Source organism: Urocitellus parryii, chromosome 11 (assembly GCF_045843805.1).
Source record: "Urocitellus parryii isolate mUroPar1 chromosome 11, mUroPar1.hap1, whole genome shotgun sequence".
NCBI classification, from domain to species: Eukaryota; Metazoa; Chordata; class Mammalia; order Rodentia; family Sciuridae; genus Urocitellus; species Urocitellus parryii.
In genome coordinates this window covers 62943349-62959572 of record NC_135541.1, presented here as the reverse complement: position 1 = coordinate 62959572, position 16224 = coordinate 62943349, and positions in this window count along the sequence as shown.

Genomic DNA, 16224 nt, shown 5'->3' with positions numbered 1-16224 from the left:
GTCTTTTCATCTGCACTACAGCTGTACAGAGCCATGGGGAAATTGAAAAGCTGGAAGGCAAAAGGAAAATTTGAGAATAAACACAATGAATTAAGCCACCTGCCTGTCCAGTGACTCATGTGCAGTATATCCAGTTTTAGATTCTGTACGATATGTTGTATATGTTTAAAATTTAGGTTATGCACGAGATTACATATGCAAGCAATGCAATGTTCAGTGTTCAAGCCAGCAGAAGGAAACAAAAGTGATTAAAAAATTATTATCTCCAAAAGAAGATAGGAAAGGGCAGAAGAAGGAGGAGGAAGAAGAAGAAATAAAAATATTATTAAAGGGAATGCACAAAATAATAATTATAAAAATTACAATTATCCAATTAAAAATAATGTAAATGAATGCTCTTTAAAAAATTCAAAATTACGGAGCTGGGGTTGTGGCTCAGTGGTAGTGTGCTTGCCTGGCATGCATGGGACTCTGGGTTCGATTCTTGGCCCCACATACAAATAAATAAAATAAAGGTCCATCAACAACTTTAATAAAATTCAAAACTATCTGATTCGTCAAAAATTAAATACAGGATCCCATTCTATGTTATGGGCTTGATTCATATCTAACAGAAAAACCACATCAAAAGAGCAAAATTGCAGAAATGAAGATAAAACTATTTTGCAATCAATAAGGAAAAAAAAAGCTGCCTTAACAATACAAAGTATTATTTTCCTTAATAGGCCAAGTATTATTTAAAGTAATAAGAGAATACCTTGTTGCCTCTTTGACAGCTATAACAAAATACCTGAGACTGATTTGTGAAGGACAGAAATGTATTTTCTTCATCTGGGAAATTTTCTAGAGGCTAGGGCATTTAAGATCAAGGCACCAACAGGTTTGTTTGTGTGGTGAGACTGTATACTCCAGAGAGAGTGGGATGCTCTAACCTCACATGGGAAATGCTGAGAATCCACGTACATTAATGATGCCACCGAAGGCTTTTTTATAGGGGCCTTCATGAATTTAAAGAAGAAAGAGGCCCATTGGTCTAAACTTCTAAAGTCCTACCTCTTAATACTAGCATATTGGCCACACGTGAATTCCAGAGGGGTCACAAACACTGTAGAGGGATTCTATATTGCAATTAAAGGAATTATCTATCAGGAATATACAACGATTATAATATATCCCAATTATGTTATCTAAATTCTATAAAGCTAAACAAAGAAAATTACAAGAAGAAATCAGCAAACCCACAACTTAACAATTAGAGAGAGTAGATGAAATAGGGTGCAATGTGAGAAATTTGAACAACTTGACCAAATACATATATTCTCATAGAATCTTTAAGAATCATTTTTACAGAGAATATTTTAGGAAAATAATTTATCAATCGCTACTAACAAAATAACTTTCAAAAGAATTGTCATAATCCAGACCCCATACTCTGATCATTAGGTGATTAGAAAAGGAATCAGTAATAAAAAGTGGTTTTTGTTAAAATGGCACATTTGGAAACTTTAAAATGCACTTTTACATAACGTCTTTTAAATCGGAAATAAAAATTATATGCTATTTGGCACAGAAAGCAAAAGAACAGTGTACCAAAAATATGCATAATATTTTATTTAACTGTATAAACTTAAAATATGCTTTTCAAAATATAATTGTACAATTAAAAAATCAAATATTATAGACATGAATTAAAATTCTCTACCGTATCCCCTCCTGATATACTAAACTTCCAAATAATCTTAAAAGTTGTGATTACTGTTCATAGTTTTTTGTGTAGCTACAAGAAACAGAAAAGCAAAAACCTCACACCTATTGTGCACATAGTCATATATATCATACACACATAATATTTTAAATAAAAGAGAATTTTATGACTTTAAATTCACTTATTAAAGATCAAATAAAATATTTTTGAATTCAGTTTGAACAGGAAAAGAGAACAGAAAATAAAAAATAGCAAGGAAACAATCAAGATGTGAACAGAATTAAACAGAATGAATAAGAAAAACAACCTATTTCAGTTATTTGAAATAAGTGAATAATATTGGTAAGCATGTCTATAGATCATCTATAGTTACATGAACTATATCTACATCATCTGTGGTAAGATTCTTTACCTCTGCATCACTGAAATGATGGGCCAGATAGTAGCAGGAGCTACACCATCCATTGTAAGACATTTAGCAGAATTCCTGGTCTCTTCCCTCTTAAGTTCCATTAGCGTCCGCCTTCCCCACAGGAAAAATGAACAAAAAACTCTTCATACACTGCCAAGAGTCTCGTGGGAGGAAAAGAGGTCTCAGTGAAAACAACCATATCATCTATATAATATATATTGATATATATGCAGTCTGTATCTTTATCTTATCTTGTTCCAGTGACATATTCTGTACATATGAAGCTCATATTTATATGCCACACTTAATGAATGACTTAGCCTAACTGTGACCAGGATTTCTCTATAAAATGGAGACAGTAATTTCTACCTTATCTTTTGTGTCATTTGTGTAGATGCTGAAAAAAGATATATAGGTCTAAAAATCTTTGAAAAAGTATAATATACTAACAATATAAAGATAAAAAATAACACAGATACAATAATTTGATGTTGTACCTGTTGTACTAACATGTTAATATTCGTTCATTTCAAAGAAGAACTAAAGCCAGGAGTCTTAACGTGAAATCATAACTTTGCTACGTGGTGATCACTTTGTTTCATAGTTTTTTTTTTTCAAAAGTTTGACTTCTTAATTGCTAACAGAGGGACAATAACTGAAACCCAGAAGAATTGTTAGGAGAAATAAATCTGCTGCCGTATGTGGCTAAGAATGCTGGTTCATAGTAGGTACAAGAAGTATTTGAGGAATCCAGATCAATAACTTTCTCTTGTAATATTCTGGGAGAGTTTTTTCCTTTTTAGATTAGCTTTTGTGTCAATCATTTTTACTGCATATCTTGGGAGTTTCTCTAATATAAAGTCCTGGTTCTCTAACAATGTAACACACTACTCATTTTTCTGCATATTTTCTCTATTGGTGATACCTCTACTCTCTTGTCATCTAAAAAGAATTTGCTTCTTCTCTTTGCAAAATTTTGGACAGGATTCTGAATGAAAAACACCATATTTAGAGATATGTCAGCTCCAGTTATAAGAGACAACCAAATAGATAGGCAGTAACATGTATTAAAATATCAATGACTCAGACCTAAATATGCATTTCTTTGAAGAATAATACCCCTGTAGTGGTTACTAACAGCTAAACCTGTTTCCATGTTTACACTTTAAATCCTTTGTTTTAAAAGTTAATGTCTCAGCTGTGAAAATTCTCTTTGTGGTTAAACTTGGCAGAAAGGTTGACACTCCAGAGTGATATTTTCCTCTCCTTAAGTTTAGAGGAAAAGCCATTAGTTTATTTTTTAAGATCTTAGCAGGAAGAAAGGGGAGTGAGTGCCAACAGAGATGTTTCAGATGCCTTTTTATTGTTTGGAAATTGAATAACCACTTGGCTTTATTTTAAGCAATATGGAAACATGAAAACTTACTTTGGACTTGTGAGGATTCTTTTCCACATAGGATACCATCACTAGTCTAATCAATTTTAATTTTCTTTCTAACATTTAAAGTGGATTCCAGCCCATGCGCAGTTGTTCATTTTCTTCAGAAATTTCATAAGGATTTTTAGTATGAAAAGTTATCGAGCATGCAAGGTTCTGTGGATGAAAAGCTCCCTGAGTATGCATTGACAAGGAGGACCAGGGTCGTTACAGTTTGTTGTGTCAATGATTTGCAAATAATGGGTCTCTAGGAGATTTTTAAATTGCAGCTTTCACTCCAGGCCATGGTGATTTTTAGGATGAGCTGAGTTGCTATGAGGCTTGGCACTCTTCAATGCACCTTAGGCGGGGGCTCTAATACTTCCATTGAGATCATAACAGCTGGCCATTACAATCAATCTCAATGACATATTTTTCTTGCATTTTTTTCTTTGAATAAAAAACAAAAAAAAAAAGCACACTCAAGACAATATTAAAGTTGTAACTTAAACCAACTACAGTGAAGAGCTTTCAATGATTATTTTGAACAACATAAATTAAGTCTTTATAGAGCCATGTTTAAACCTCAATGACTTACAGTTATGGACCGGACAGTACCTAGTTTTAATAGGGATGAACATGAGTTAGTTAAAATGACTTCAGAATAACATGATTGTGTGCAGAATTAGAAAATGTAGGAGGATCAATGCACCCAATATGAAGAAAAGTACATGAAGACCATATATATATAATTTTATAAACCCTTAAAGTATTTGGTAAATTCTAAGTTTGAATTTATCATAATCACACTTCCACTTCTTACATAAACTCTATTTTAACTAGTCCAACTATCTAATGCACTATCCCTGATGTAATCCATTCTTCTGGTGTTTAGAAAACCAATTTTTTTCCTAATGACTAGCACCCCTTAGACTTTGATGGCCTGAAGAATGTTCTTGTTGGCCAGCGATATGCAGGAATGCCTCATGGATACAAAGACTCATATTATAAGGTTAACATTTTATGAAATTTCTTTCAGTATAAAGGACTCTCTCACTACATATAATTTCACATTAGTAAAAAACTAATGGTCATCAATAAGCACTACTTTTGCGGTCTGGCGATGTTGCTTGGTGGTAGAGCACATGTTTAGCATGAGAGAAGTCTTGGGTTCAATCCCCAGCAGACAAAAAAATTATTTTAACATGCAAATACATAGAATATATATATGATTTTCAGGAGTGCCTACCAAGGGTGACTTCCATTTCTAGAAAAATGTAGAGTTCCCTCACTGCAGAGACAGCATTTCTACATTATTTATCATTCACATAGCATCTATCATAAGACCTGGCACAATGAACAATAAATATTTGTTTTGAAGTTTGGGTTATTGTTGAATGATATTGTGCCTATTCTACAACTTTGGCCAACATTTCCAAACAATTCTGGAAGAAATTGAAAAGGGAATTTGAGAATTATTCAGAAAGTCAAGAAGAGAGTGTGAATCAGAGTTGCCAACAGCTCATGTAAAACCACCAATAGATTGTTGAGAATGCACAAGCAGCAGAAATCAAGCAAAGATCAAGAAGATAAACACGGGAACATAAAATGTTGAAAATGATGTTTTTAACTCACTAATGGGTTAAACTGACAAAGCACCTCCTTGGAAGATAACAGGAGATATTCTAGAACAACAGTGAAATTCTGAATATAATAAAGATTTTGGGCAATGGGATGTGTTGATGGCAAAGTTATTAACTATTATTTAAGAAAGAAAAAAAAATTTCAGTAAAAGTAATTTTAAAAAGAGATGAGTTTGTGTTAAATTTGCTTTATTTTTTTCCTTCAGAATATTCCTATGGTTTTATGAACTTTAAACAGAAAGAGCTTGAATGTAGTTTCCTTTATGCACTGGTGATAGATAGAAGTGTAGCTGTGTGTTGAAGGGTACAGTATAGTTGCATCTTGTAACTAGGAAACACTGTCTAGTGGTGAGTTGGAGATAACAATGACCAAGCCACAGTAGGGGAAATGCTCCAAACATGCTTGATGAGAGGTGTGGTCACAATCATAATAGGAAAAAAGAAATACTGATAGGAAAATTTGAAATATGAAAGATAAGAAAGCCTGAGATATGTTCCAAGAAATGAAAATTCAGAATTTTGGGAAGGAGTTGGAGGGAATGGACCCTCTGGTTTTTATTTATTTCAATATATAAAATTTGACACTTTGAAAATCATAATAGGATTACTTGCTTCAATGAATGTTTCAAAGTTTTCCAACAGCAACAACTGTGAAACCATCCCATTTTCAAAGCCATATGAGCATAATCTTAATATAAGATTCAAGTTCCACTTCCATGTGTTGAGCAGAGTAAAGAGAACACTTTTGTTAGAGATTCAATCTACCTCCAATCTCTGGAAGTCTATCCAGGTACATGAATCTTGAGATTTCTTTGCTCTTCTCTTCTTATTTTTAAAAATGTTGCAGATCTTTATGTTTACACTGTGAAAATTCCCTAAGAGTCAAACAAGTGAGAAGCCATTGTGAGATTATCATATACTAGATTAGCTACATTTGATTAAAAAAGAATAACGTTCCTCTCAATCAATTACACCTAACTATATCCATATAGAGGGGCCACCCTGTAGCCCCATTCTGCCAATTGGCATTTCAATCAGTTGATTTGACTTTGATTTTGATAGCTGAATGGCACACAGAATTTTTTTGGCCCTACCAACAACTTTCCTGAGTATGGTGCTTGACAAATATTCAAAAACACATGACTGAACTAATAAAAAAGAAGTCTTCCTAGAAACAGTGGTGGTTGATGTTAACAAGCACTTTACTTATACAATTAGTATGTAGTGTGAGAGGCACTTTTCTTAATATTGATCTTCAGAATTTTCTCTATCAAATTATTTTGATGTCAAAGTCTAAATAGCACAAAAACAAATTTTATCTGCTACAATATTAGAGAATCACAAAATAAAACAGAAACCCTGATAGAGTTTCAAGAGAGATTTTTCTAAAAGCAAGTGTGACTAATAACAATTGCCTACTTAATGAAAAGTATCTTTTTATAAGAATATAGTTTGGTCCCTTTCAATTTTTTATAAATGGATAGATGTCTAATTATTCGAGACTGCATTTTTTAAATCAACTGGACCATGAAGTGTACACTGTGCAGTTCAATGTGTTAAAGTCAATGTCAGTAGGTGATTACCCCCATATTTAGCATTTCTTTTCTCCGAAGAATTTTTAGGAAGTGTGCTTATTTTTCTAAAGTGCTTAAATATGATTTAATCCAGAGAAGCTTATGATGATGTGTTGGCAAGCTGATGTTTTGACAAGGAATGAGTCAGGACATGTGGACACTGGTGACACATGAAACCATCCAACAAAACTTCTCGTCAAAATATGTCTTTCAAACCGAGGTGTCTGTCATAATTCCTGGGCCAAATGTTTAATGAATAGTTCATCTAAACACTACTGTCAAGACAGAATGTTATTGGCCGTCAGCTTCCCACATGCAAGTGATTAATAAAGTGACAAATTTAAGATCAAAGCTCTCAAGGTCTAGAACAGATTTGGCAGAGAGTGTGAGACATGGGTCTTTCAATAGGGATTGAGTCTCCGGATTTGTTGAGGCAAATATCCTATTCCATACTTAATACACTCCCTCCTCAGACTATCTGTGACAATGCTGAATGACACTGATAATTAGCAATGATATTTCACCGTGTTGCTTAGAATATAATTCAAATGTGTGTCAGCCAGGAATTTAGGACTAATTGTTGATCCTGAATCAAAACTATGCAATGTCTTCTTTCTGACTTATAAACACAATCTGTAACTTCATTTATTTACTGTGCCCAATTCAAAGTAAATGGATAGCATTTTGTTCTTTGAATATATAAAATTTCATAAAAAGTAGAATGTCACCAAAAAAATCTTAATGTACTCTTCATAAGAATGAATAACAGTATTTTTCAAATGGACAACTTTCAAGTTTGGAACATCATTATCTAATTTTACTACAATTCAATAACTTCAAAAAATTTGAAAATATGCTTTCAAATTCAAGACATTTTCTATGCTTATAAATATTATTTATGTAAGCTTTAACATTAGTAACACCCAGAATAACATAAATCCATTTATTTTTGAAAGAGATGTATAGTAACATGATAAAAAGTATTCCAACTTTATTGTTTGATATATATAGCTTGAAGAAACTATGTCATCTTATGATTTTAAAAGAATAAAGATCTTTAATGTTTAAATGTGCAATATTATACTTTATCTGAGAATGTACAGAGTTGCCTTACATGAAATGAAAAACTATTTTAATTCTGGCTTCTACACGTGTAATTTATATAGAGTTATATGAAAGAAAAACAAAAAAAAAGTTTATTGTATAATATGCTATTTTCTGGTTTGCATTGAATTTTAATTGAAATGACTTAACTCTATCAGTCCAGTTTTAATGGGAATAAATTAAGGACAGTAAATTTATTATCCTTTGTAGCTACAAAAGAGACATTTTGACAAAGATCACTGATTTCTCAATGTATAGTAAATAAATGTAACAGAAAATAAAATATTTCATTAACCTAATAGCATCATTTAAATTACTTTTGTTCCAATTCAGATGAATTCAAATTAATGATATTTTCCTTTTATTTACTCATTCTGTTGCAAGGGTGCTTCATCTGGTGACTCTATTGAAAAAGAAAATTTTATATCAACTTCAAACCCCAAAGAGCTAATGAATTATAATGGTTGGGGGGTAGTACAGGGGAAGTCTAAGTTTCAAAAATGCTTTTGTTGTAAAAATCTCTTCATGTGTCCCTTCCACCAGACATGGGGATCTTATTAGTTCACATTATCATGGATTTTTTTTTTTTTAAAGATGGCAACAACCAGTGGACCAGCCATGACAATAAGCACTGGCCCCCATGTGCTGGGGTTCCAAAGAAATCAGGCATCAGGCCTAATAAGAATCAGGTAATGTACCTAATAAAAGTCAGGCAATAGGCCTAATGAAGCTTAGGCAGTGAGACTCATGAACACCAGGCAGTGGGCCTAATGAGACAGAGGCAACAGGCCTAATGGAAATCAGGCAACAAGCCTAATGAGAACACTGTAGACTTCATTTGGGTTTCCTCTCTCCATTGAAGTTTGTACTGTGCACTCTAATGGACCCACTCAGAAACACACTTGACTTGTATTTGACCAAATGTAAGGTAGCAGAAAAGGGAAATACGATTAGTATATATCATAGAGTCAATAGGCAATTGATCTGCCTTATTAAAATTTGGAAGTACGATAAATTTGAAAACCATCAGGACTTGTATACACCATCACAAGCAATAGTTTTTAGTAAGCGTGACATAACTCTAGTTCAAAATTTATCCTGAGTTCCTGCATTGATGTCTCATTATCAAGTCCTGGTCAACCTCTTTTCAGTTATTTATCCATCTATTTTTATAATTTATGAAATCATTCAAGATACATTTTTGAGAGTTGATGTGACTAGCATGTGGACCTGGCCTTAGAACACAACAAAACAACAACAACTAAACAGACTGAAAGCCTTCTAATCTATCACAGTTCTAAGAAAATAAACATTTATGTAATGTCTATGGTCATTAGACTTAAAATAACATGTAACATATAGCAAAAGTGTTGGACTTTCTTTAATTCTTTGAGAAAATATTTTAATGACTGTATTCCAGATACTTAGTGCTAATGGACCCTTCCCTTGCAAACTCTTTAGTCTAGCAGGGAGAACAGACAACAAATAAGAAATGCCAAACCTGCCAATAGTGAGATGTGATAGAGAATTCTATCAGAATAGAAAGAAAAAGGAGGTTTCATTGCTTGGTCAGGAAAGGAATTTAAAAGGCTACTGGCCAAAAACAAGAGTAAAATATGATCATTCCAGACCCAGAGATCAGAGTTGAGAGCAGGACAGGTTAACAAGATTGAGGAACTAAAAGATTAGATTGGGTTTTCCATTATCCATGACATGGCTAATTAGACCTTCCTCAGTCCACCTCCTGCTTCTTGTACTTATTAATTTGTAATCAAATGAAATGTTTTTACCCTCTTCTGGCTTTCCACTCTCCTTGACTACAATGCAGCATATAACATTATAGCCTGTAAGACCTATGCCAGAAAAAGATCGACTAAAATATATTTTTGTGTTGTTTCACGTAAATAAGAGAAATTCGTATTTTTATATTAAGGCAATAAACAAAAGGACAGAAAAACCATCATGATATTCACAAAAAACTGAAATATTGACTTTAGTCTTTGAAAATATAATTATCATTATCAAAATTAATTTCATTAATCATGAAAACAAAAATAAGGCTATAGTAATTCTATAAAATTTGATCTTTTAATTCAAAAATAGTTTTAGTTATGTCATCGTTCTAGCAACAGAAATCAAAGATGAACACCATGTGCAAATGTGACCAGAATCATATATTAATACAATATATATTGTAAATAAAATGCAAATATTATTTTTGTTATATAATGTGGAATTGTACCCTTCATCTTAATTTTTGTTTTTGTCCTTAGGATTAAATCAGAGAAAAATAACCTCAGCTCTTTGGGTTATGACACTTTCTTTCTGATTTCAAATTGAATTAGAACAAAACCTCAATAACACAGAATAATATGTCTGACATGTGGTTTTCCTTCAGGAGATATTGAGTTTTTAGATTTTACCAAGTCCCTTGGAAGCTTTAGGGTTCTTACGATGCCTGGAGTCAATTTTGAACAACTTTGCAATTTACTATAGGGAATCTTAATTCAAATTCAACAAAACACTGAAACAGGGAATGCTTTGGGGGCAATTAGCCTTCTCTAAGGACACCAATATGAGATTCCCTGATGGAGAGAAGAAGATGTAAATAAAATATATCTGTAACACTGCAATATGTTAAATAGTAATAATGATAAAACATTGTGGTTAAAATATTAAGCCCTATCCAATTCATTGAGATAATTAAGACCAGGTCTAAAGACAAAATATAAGTACTTGAGAATTTATCAATTACAAAAACCCTATTTAGGGCTTCTATTTACATATTAAAGTTTTTCATTTGGTTAATGTAAAATGCTTTGACTTGGATTAAGGAATCAATGACAAAAAGAAATCATTTTATTTTATAGTTCCAACAGTGCCCTCTGACTACACTCAATCACTCAATCAACCATTCATTCAAGTAATTTATGTGCCTACTATATGTCAGATATTCCAGATGTGGGGATACAGTAATGAACCTAAGAATTTAAAGGTCACGTCCCCTTTTTGTTCAAATTTAAGTTATGAATGGTGTTGTGCACTTCCTATTGTCCTGGGTTAGGACCCATGTTGTCTCCTACCAATGCAAATACTGATCAGAAGATTGAGGTGCTGCCAGCCTGAACCATTCATGATAAAGTTTTCTATGGGCCTTTAAATTCATGGTTTGAGCAGCCATGGATCACTACTTAGAATCCATTGATTCAGTAGTTGTGATAAAATGGTAATGTTTTGATTGTTTCATTTGTTCTCTGGTTTACAGAATTCTTTTGTATAAAGAACAACTGTTATCAGTTTGTTTGCATGAAAAGAAGTGTCAGGAAAGTCAGGTAAGATGCTTGTTTTCAATTCTATGTTCATCTATTTGTAGAATAAAGAAGTGATTTCCTCAGAGAACCAAACGTAAACCAAAGATGAAGGCTTTTATTCTTTCAAATTCATTATAAACTCAGGAATATTAACATATTGGATGTATTTAAATGTATTGGATCCTTGGTCCTTTTGGATGATCAAATTGTTTGAAGTTGACTTCTACAAACTTTTAACAAGACTCTAGAGGTCTTAGAAAATTCTCTCAGATTTCCTGGTGTAAGAATTTTGATACTCATCTTGTAATATTCTGGCCCTACGTCTAGGATGACCTATTTCTCTAAGGGGTCCTTGGTCCCTTTATTTATTTATTTTTTTCCTTTAAGTGATGTTCAAATCCCACACTTCAGGAAGCAGGGATGCATGTGGTAGTTTTGAGGTCTACAGTGGACAAAGCCAGAATCTGTTTCGTTGGTTATTTTTCCTAAGAAATTGACCATAAGCTCATACTGTTATTTTTGATAGATATTTAAGATTAGAGTTTTTACCTTTGAAGCCACCTTTCTTCAATGTCTCATATTCTTATGCATGGAGACAGAAGCCTAGAACCAAAATATTAAATTTTACTGAATGATTACTCGTCATATCAGAAGTAGAAATTCTGATTTTCTTTTAGTGCACACATCAGTCTTCCCAACTCTTATTATATAGGACAATAGGACACTATTTCAGAACTAACACCATTATTCACTCAAGATTCTCTGACAAGAGCTAGTCAATTAAACTTGGTTATATCACCTTTAATCTTTTATGTCCTACAAAAGTAAGTATTTCATTTCGATGTCATTATCATCTTGAATTCACAGTGGCCAAGCAAACCTCTCATAAAGCTGACAGAGTTTCTGCTAATTATCTTTTAAAAAAAATTAATGAATAGACTTGCTACAATTTATCTTAAATTCCCATCTGAATAATTACCACTGTGATTCACTAATAGGAAGAAGCAAAAGAGGAGACATCTTCTATCATATCCCATTGTCCTTTCCTTCTTGAGATATTTAGTCATAATATAAATTATTTTAATGCGGATATTTAATTTAATGGAATGAAAATTGCAATGATGACAAATGCATAAGATTTTAACTGCAAGTAATAAAACTCAACGCAAAACTTTGTTTGAAGTATGTAAAAAGCCATCTTGAGTGATCATACTATGGAAATTGTGGCATTACTTCATTATTAGGAAAGCTCAATCTATAAACTATAATTTGAATGAATATACTATTAAATATGATGGCGTTGCCCAGTGTAGACATTGCAAAAAAATAAATTCCAAAGCATTTTTCTTTTAAATATTGAATACTTTGCCATATTAGTTGTTCATAGTCAAAACCATAGAAAAATATTTTCAACTCTACAAAATGTTTTATATGACATGAGAATTTTAAGCAAACAATATGTTGGCACATACTAACCAACTGTATTAAAATCTTAGTTTCCCACACATCCAAATTCTGCCTATGTTGTAGAGACAACTGTACTAACCTTGAAAGAGGTAAACAAGATTAAAATTCAGAATGAAAATTTCTTGTTAACATGTCAGTAGATTAGTAATATTCAAAAGCCTGCACATTAAAAACCCATGGAGTTAAATTAAAGGACAAAAATTGGCTAAAGTTCTGGAAAGATGTGGAAAGAGAATATCAGATATTAAAGTGTTCTATGAATGTTCACTAGTTGCAGCATTAACATGATCTGGTATATAAATAATATTCTGAATTATGCTAAGCAATTAAGCCTACCCCTAAATAGGCAAGAATAATTTTTTTTTTTTTTTTACTTATTGGCTAAGATATCAAACGATCACTGAGCAGATACATGGATTTGTCTCCGAATTCCCACTAACATAAGTTATATCTGAGTGAAACAGTGTTAGCTACTTTGGCCTTTTACCCTATTTACCATTTTCTTCATATGTCTATATGAAGATTAACACCCTAGTATAGAAGACAGATATTTTAGTAATAGTAGTGTTATTCATATTGCTATGTAAGCTGACTTTAATTCTTGATGTTATCAACTTACTATTTATTTTTCTAAAAACTGTATTCCAGTCACTTACATTCTGTTGTCATTGTCACACTAATACCACAAGATGGAAAGTGGCAATATCTTCATTGCTTAAATTAGGAAACAGGAAGCTAAAACTGGTGAGTGACTAAGGAGGAATTTGATTTTACATTTGACTGAGGTTCACTAAGGGAAAAGAGAAAGAGGAAAAGGAGTGACAGAGAGAAAAAGAGAGAAGAATAAAGGGACTAGAAGTATGAGAAGCATTGTGTATTCTACAGAAATATGTTGGATTTAGATATCTCATTTTTTTCAAAAATATGAATGTAAATAAATTTTATAAAATTAGTTATTTATGAATATTTCTGTTGTACTAGGAATCAAAGTATTATCTAGAAAGGTAAAGAAATTTCCATGTTTGTGTGTGTTTCAGGTAACACAAGAACTTATAGAAAATAGATTTTCATGTCCGTTGACCTTCAAATTCAATGGAAGAAAAGATCTTCACAGGAAAGGAACAAGCTATTTAATATTATACACAGTTTGGATGGCAATAGAAACAATAAAAAGACATTCAATAAAACTCAATTCCACCTTTGAAGCAAATGATCTTACTTAAAATTAAGTGATTTCACGACCTAAATATGTAAGACAGAGAATTAAAAATAACAGGAGTAAAGGTAATAATATATTAAGAAGAGGATCATGGGAATAAAGGACTCCATTTTGTGAAAACTGACATCCTTGAAGAAGAAATCAAAATAAAATGAAGATAAGCAGTACTAAAAATCATGATTGACAAAAAAAAATTTCATGATATAAAAAGGCTTTTGCGTTTTACCATTAATATCAATTGGCAAAATAAGTAAGTCAAAATATTATTTAGATATAGGCTGACAACTGTATAGATTTTAAAAGAAAATGAAAATAATTTTACATGCATCTAACCTTAAGCAAATGAAAAGCATTACAGATTTAGTAGGGAAATTGTTGATTTTTAGCTTTCTCTTGGAAAATTCTGAACTCTCAAGGTAATTGACTAATTTTTTATTCCAGGGATATAATCAAATATAAAGTGAAAGTGTTATTTCTATAGTAATGTGACTGCAGATAATCTCAAAGAGCTGAGGATCCATGAATTACATTGCTTCTATTTCTTGACTGAAACTTTTCTGAAGACATATTTTATAAATTAGAAGAAGAATAAAAATAGACAACTCAAATCAGGAGACTTTTTTTCTGACACTGATATTCAATTAAACAGAAATAAGCATAATATATAATCAATATAGTAGTAAAATAAAAGTTAAATAAGTAAAAACTTTGAGTTATATATTTTATGACTGAAAATCTTACTCCATGGTCCTTGAATGAATTTTCAATATATTAGAAGTTGAAATAAAATGTAGAAGAGAAAGAAAAGGTATAAAAATATTTTTCAGTTTTCAATTTTATCTACCATACAAATAACCATAAAATGTCACAACAAAACATAATCTATACAGAGAAGACTGAAGATAAAAAAACATTGATCAAGACTGAGGGAAGTAAATAAATAATAAAACTTAAAAATAATGTGACAATGACAATAATCGCTCCTAAAAAGCCTGTACTAATTAAAATGATATTTATTCAATAAATATTATTATACATAATAACCAAAATTTGAATATATGTGTAAGAGGCACTGAATTACTAAAAGTGATTAGATAGAGCATAGTTTAAGAAACTATATTTTCTTAATAGATAGTGTTGTTACTAAATATTTTTAAAAGTAGCAATATGATATATATCCCTCAAACTCAGTGGCAATATTCAACAAGAGTAGTGGGTATATGTGAAAATATTTTATATTTTAAACTATTTTAAAATATAAGTGGGTAATAATTATTTGAGGCTTCAAGAGTAGTATCAGAGGAAAGGAGAGAGAAAAGTTGATAATTGGTACAAGGTTATAGTCAGTTTGGAGCAAGAAGTTCTGGTGTGTTGGTGTATAGCAGGTTGATTATAAATAACAGTAATGAAATATGTATTTCAAAAAGCTAGAAGAAATGGACTGAAAGATTTCACCATAAAGAAATTATAAATGTTTGTGGAAATAGATAAGTTTAACCTAATTTCAACATTATACAATCTGTACATGGATGGAAACATCATATTGCCCCATTAATGTGTACAATTTTTATGTTTTTAATGTTTCAGTTAAATAAAAAAAAACCTTGATAAATTAATGGTGGAAATTTTAATATAGAATTGAGGAGAATTAAAGGATTATTTTAAAATTAAAAATAAAAATAATTCAGTGGGTAAAAGGTATACTCTTATATGGCATCAAGTGTCTTCTATCCTTATGCACAAAATCCCATGAACTCAAGCTATTTGATATGTAAAGAAAAGTATCATTCTAAATTTAAAGTTAGAGAACTTTAATATTTGATTTCATAAGTTTAAATAATATGTCTAATAATAGAGTATTGTGTACTCCTTAAACAGTGTCAGCTACTCTTTTCAATATTGTGTACTCCTTAAACAGTGTCAGCTACTCTTTTCAAAGGACAATTTGTTTTTTGTAAAGGAAATAATAGGGCAACATTTTTAACATCTTAAAGGATGCTATGGACCCTAGGTCATATAACTTACAAAAACATGTTTGGGAAGCAGAATTTTTATTTTATTTTATTTTTTATTGTCACACAGCATTCAAATCATCTAGGGAATTATCTCACATTATGTGTCAAACCTGACTTGAAGAAAGATTTTCTTAAACTACAATCATTAGTAGAATTTCCAAAATCCCTAACTCCTATCCTAATTTCCTAGCTGTGGGAGGAAGAGGAAGACACATTAGAGGAATATTCCTAATATTAGAATTCCAGCAATATTAAGAGGAGGGGGAAAAGGATAAATGAACTAGCTTAGGCCATTTGTCTCAAATACTTTCTCTTGCTATCACATCAATGCTTTGTTCTTCTGGCTTGTCAAATAGA